The sequence below is a fragment of the Phoenix dactylifera genome, unplaced genomic scaffold (genome assembly GCF_009389715.1).
Source record: "Phoenix dactylifera cultivar Barhee BC4 unplaced genomic scaffold, palm_55x_up_171113_PBpolish2nd_filt_p 000026F, whole genome shotgun sequence".
NCBI lineage: Eukaryota > Viridiplantae > Streptophyta > Magnoliopsida > Arecales > Arecaceae > Phoenix > Phoenix dactylifera.
Window position 1 is genome coordinate 2,148,419 of NW_024067667.1, and position 6,122 is coordinate 2,154,540.

A 6,122-nucleotide genomic window follows, 5' to 3' on the forward strand; every position below is an offset into this window, starting at 1 on the left:
AGATATCAGCGAGTTGATCATCAGTGCAAACAAATTCAAGCATTACATCACCATTTAACACATGATCTCTTATGAAGTGATGTCTTATCTCAATATGTTTAGTTCTTGAGTATTGAATTGAATTTTTAGTTAGATTTATGGTACTTGTATTATCACAATTTATGGAAATCTTATCTTGTTTAATGCCATAATCTTCAAGTTGTTGCTTGATCCATAAAATTTGAACACAACAACTTCCGGCAGCAACATATTCGGCTTCAGCCGTAGATAGTGCAACCGAGTTTTGTTTCTTGCTAAACCACAAAATTAAGTTTTCTCCTAAAAATTGACAAGACCCGCTGGTGCTTTTTCTATCAAGTTTACAACCAGCGAAGTCTGAATCAGTATACCCTATTAAATTTATGCTTGATTCTTTAGAATACCATAGACCTATGTTTTTTGTTCCTATGAGATATGTAAAAATTCTCTTAACTGCAATTAGGTGTGATTCTTTAGGATTAGATTGATATCTAGCACACATGCATACACTAAACATAATATCAGGTCTACTTGCTGTAAGGTATAGTAAAGATCCTATCATACCTCTATACAGCTTTTGATCAATTGATTTACCTAATTCATCTTTGTCTAGTTTGCATGATGAGCTCATGGGGGTGCCAATTGCCTTATTTCCATCCATATCAAACTTCTTTAGCATTTCCTTGACGTATTTAGCTTGATTGATGAAAATTCCTTCCTTGGATTGTTTGATTTGAAGTCCGAGAAAGTAGTTCAATTCTTCCATCATGCTCATCTCAAATTCACTCTGCATTAACTCAGCAAACTCTTCGCAAAGGCGATTGTTAGTAGCACCGAAAATAATATCATCTACATAAATCTGCACTACCAACATATTTTTGTTTTTCTTTTTTAAAAATAGAGTTGTATCAACATTTTCTCTAGAAAATTCATGGTCTAATAGAAATTTGCTAAGTCTTTCATTCATGCTCTAGGGGCTTGTTTTAGACCATAAAGTGTTTTGTTTAGTTTATAAACATGATTGGGGTATTTATGATGGTCTAAGAAGGCACTTTTTACATCCATTTGGAATAATTTGAAATCTTTATTGCATGCAAATGCTAGTAACAATCTAATTGCCTCAAGCTAGCTACAGGAGCAAAAGTCTCATCAAAATCTATACCTTCTTCTTGATTATAGCCCTTTCCTACTAATCTAGCCTTGTTTCTAATCACAATTCCATTTTCATCAAGTTTATTTTTGTATATCCATTTAGTTCCTATTATTGAGTATTCAGTGGGTCTTTCAACTAAGTTCCATACTTTATTTCTTGTAAATTGGTTAAGTTCCTCTTGCATAGCATTTATCCAATTTACATCACTTTCAGCTTCTTCTATGTTCTTAGGTTCAAAGTGTGAGACAAATGCAAGATGATTATTTAAGTTCCTAAGAGATGCTCTAGTTCTAACAGGTTGAGATGGATCATCTAAAATTAATTCTTTAGGGTGACCATGAGCATACCTCCAAGCCTTAGTAAGCCCATGATCAACAATTACCTCTTGGCTTGTTGAAGTTTCTCCAATTTGCTTCGGTTCATTCTCTTGTAATGTCATATCATCTATCCTTTTCTCAAGTATTCCTGCATCATCATCAAGAGCTACTCTCTTGCTAAAAGAGACGTCATTAGTATCATCAAAAACAACATGTATAAACTCTTCAATAACAAGGGTTCTTTTGTTGAAGACTCTATAAGCTTTACTTGATGTAGAATATCCCAAAAAGATACCTTCATCAAATTTAGAATCAAATTTGCCTAAGTTATCTTTGCCATTATATGAATGAAACACCTACACCCAAAAACATGAAAATAGTTTACTTTGGGCTTTCTATCTCTCCAAAGTTCATAAGGTGTTTTCTTTATAATTGGTCTCAATAAAATTCTATTTAGTATATGGCAAGATGTGTTAATTGCTTCACCCCAAAAATACTTAGGAAGATCACTTTCACATAACATGGTCCTGGCCATTTTCTCTAGAGTTCTATTCTTTCTTTCTACCACTCTATTTTGTTGTGGAGTCCTAGGTGCAGAGAAATTATGAGTTATCCCCTTTTTACTACAGAATTCATCAAATAGATGATTTTCAAATTTCGTTCCATGATCACTCCTAATAGCTATAACTGAAGCATTTCTTGAGTTAGTTACTTCCTTATGAAATTTCTTAAATACTGAAAATGCTTCATCTTTATGAGCTAAAAATATGACCCATGTGTATCTAGAAAAATCATCTACAATGACAAGACCATACTTGTTTCCACCAAGGCTTGTGGTTCTAGTTGGTCCAAAAAGATCCATGTAAAGTAGTTCAAGGGGTCTAGCAGTAGAGACACAATTTATGGATTTAAAGGAACTTCTAGATTGTTTGCCATATTGACATGCTTCACAAATTTTATTTTTCTCAAATTTTAGCTTTGGCAAACCAATCACTGAATCTTTTTTAACTAATTTTGATATTGTATCCATACTTGCATGACCTAATTTACGGTGCCATAACCAACTTGCATCATTGACTTTAGAATCACTAGCTACTAGGCAACGGCTATTATTGGTGAGATCTTTAAGATCTACTACATAAACATTGCCACGTCTTATTCCTTTGAATACTAAGCTATTGTCAATTGAGTTGGTTATGATGCATAGAGATGGCTTAAACAGAACATCAAAACCTTTATCACATAATTGACTAACGCTAAGTAAGTTATGCTTAAGACCATCTACAAATCGTACATTATCAATAAAGGTTGAAGAGGTGATTTGTACTTTACCTATACCAACGATATGACCTTGGTTGTTGTCTCCAAAGGTCACTGCACCTCCCTTGTTAGGCTCTAGGGTGAAGAATTGCTCCTTGTCACCTGTCATGTGTCTTGAGCAGCCACTATCCAAGTACCAACTGTTTTTGTAGACCTTGGCTGCAAGACACTCCTACACAAGGAAATCATACAATTTTAGGTACCCAAGTTTTCTTGGATCCTTCATGGTTAGTAATGTTGGTTCCTTTTGGAACCCAAACCTTTTTAAATTTTTTTTTAGCTTCTACTTCCCTATGGTAACACACATTAGCTTTATATCCTACTTTTTCACAGCAAAAACATGTTATATTTTTAGTTTTACTTTTCCTAGCTTTTACAAAAAAAAATTAAGAAACTTTTGCTTATTCTTAGGCTTATACCCTAAACCAGCTTTACTAAATACAGCTCTTTGACTATTAAGTATCATGTCTAGTTTTTCAGAACTAAAGGTAAACTTCTCAACTATAGGTTTATACTTTTCAAGTTCTTTTGTTAAGTTTAGTTTTTCCGTTTTTAGTAAATTTAGATCTTTTGTAAAATTATCTTTTAGAGTTCGGTTACTGTTTTTAAGTTCTGAAACTTCCTTAGTTAGTCTTTCGTTATCTTTAATTAAAGTATTAGTTTTTTGAGTTAACATTTAGTTGCTTGTTTTAAGTTCTAAATTTTTTTTGATGATAGAATCCTTGTCCTTAATTAATTTATCGTACTTATGGGAGTGAGATTGATTAGTTAGTTTTAATTCTTTATTTTTAAGATTTATTGTCTTATATTCATCCATTAGTTCATTAAAAGCATCATACAATTCATCAAAGGTAAAATCTAAATGTGTTTCAGATGTTACCTCATTTTCATTTGCCATAAAATAGAAGTTGGCCTTTTTCTCTTGTTCCTCATCCGATAATGATGATGATGAATCGCAGTCCGTCAAAGTGGAGACGAGAGCTTTTTTTTTCTTGTACTTGCTGTTCTTCTTAAGCAAGGGACAGTCCATTCTAAAATGTCCCAGCTTCTTGCACTCATAGCAAGCGGTTCCCTCACTTTCCCTTTCCTTACCTTTGTCCTTATTGTGGAAGCTTGAGGAACCTCTCTTCTGATGAAAAGTCTTCTTCCAGTTGATGAATTTTCTGAACTTTCTCACGAGAAGAGCCTCATCATCATCTCCCTCATTGTCTTCTTCTTCACTGCTACTGCTGCAAGAGGGAACTTTGTTAGAAGAAGTAAATTTAAGTGAAATTACCTTTTTTCTGTAGGAGGACTCTTCTTCACTGTGTTGCTTCATTGTCAGCTCGTGTGTCATTAATGATCCAAGGAGCTCCTCGGGTGCCAGCTTGTTCAAGTTTTTGGCTTCTTGGATCGCCGTTATCTTGGCTTCCCATGACCTTGGTAAGGATCTAAGAATTTTTCTGACAAGGTCACTGTTAGTATAATTTTTGCCAAGGTTCTTTAGGCCATTGACAATATCAGTAAATCTAGTAAACATGCATGTGATAGTTTCATTTGGTTCCATCTTAAATAGTTCATACTTATGAACAAGCATGTTTATTTTAGATTCCTTGACTTGATTTGGGCCCTCATGAGTCACTTCAAGTCTGTCATATATCTCTTTTGCAGAATTGCAAGTAGAGATCCTATTGAATTCATTATGGTCTAAGGCACAATAGAGTACATTCATGGCTTTGGCGTTTAATTGTGCCTTCCTTCTATCATTGTCATCCTAATCTTTTTCAAGCTTGGGTATAGCAACGTTGTCTACATAAATAAAAGGAATGTATGGTCCATTAACTATGATGCTCCAAACATCATAGTCTTGGGCTTGGATGAATATCCTCATCCTAGCCTTCCAATAGGTATAGTTGGTTCCATTAAAGAATGGAGGCCTATTGGTAGATTGCCCCTCACTAAGAGAGGATCCAAAAGGGGTTGTCATTTTTTAATCTTTTACTCTTAAAAAAATGAGAGCACCTCCTCTGATACCACTTGTTGCCCAAGAAGACAACCCAAGAGGGGGGGTGAATTGGGTTATGATTTAAATTTCGACCAATTAAAAACTACGTTTGGTTAATATCCAATTCTATTGCAAGTATTCTGGTTAAGTAACTATATGCAGTGAAAGATTAGAGAGAGTGTAAGAGAGAGTGCAGCAACCAACACAAACACAAAATAATTTATAGTGGTTCGGAGCTAACCCCTACTCCTACGTCCACTCCCCAAGCTACACTTGGGAGTTCACTATAATCCTTCGGATTACAGCCGGTTGTTTTACAAGTTCACAACCCAACTTGTTATTTCACAGGCTCACCGACTAGAACCACCCGATTGTTTTTTCGGAATCACAATCGAACTCTTACACCGTTGGTTTTAACCTTGGCTCACCAACAAACCTTACAACCCTTGATTCAATCCCCTGATTGAATCAAGTAAGAAAATAGTTTGGAAAAAGTTACAAGGAAAGCTTCTTAATAAGCAAATATTAAACAATATGAAAAGAGAAGAGTTAGAAGCCCTCAAACAGATTTTGGAAGAGGAAGAAGGGACTTCTCGGACTCTGAGTCTCCTCTTTGAATGCACTAAAGATTTGATGTCAGAAGGAGATCCTTGAATGCGAAGGAAAGAGTTTGTTGGATGGAGTTCAATGCGCTTCTTCCTTCTTTCTCTTATATTTACTCTTGAGAGCCTTTGGTAGGTGGAAATCCCTTTTTGTTTGAATGGAATAGCTCTCTTGATGTCTACTACTGTTTACTTTGGCTATTTTAGCAGTTTTCTTTGAAAACTAGCCGTTAGACACTAATTTATGGCCGTTCTACACAATCTGCAACTCCTGACAATGTATCCGTTGGGGTCGGAGTCGACTCGCTCGATCTGGAGTCGACTCGGCTGTTGCTGGAGTCGACTCTTGCTTTACTAGAGACGACTCATCCACTATTCGAAATTTGAATTAAAGTGCTGTTCCGTTCTGAAGTCGACTCGGCCAAACTCGGAGTCGACTTGCCAATATCCGGAGATGACTCGGCACTTTTGGAGACGGCTCGTTCTCAGGATTCCAAAGATCTATATTTCTGCATTTCTTTCTCGAGTCGACTCGGATCATCTTGGAGTCGACTCGACTCTCAGAGCCCGAAAAACCGATCCTCTATCTTTGGAGTTGAACTGCCTTGGAGTCGACTCGGATTATCTTGGAGTTGACTCGACTCTCAGAGCCCGAAAACTGATCCTCTGTCTTTGGAGTTGAACTGCCTCGGAGTCGACTCGGATTATCTTGGAGTCGACTCGGCTCT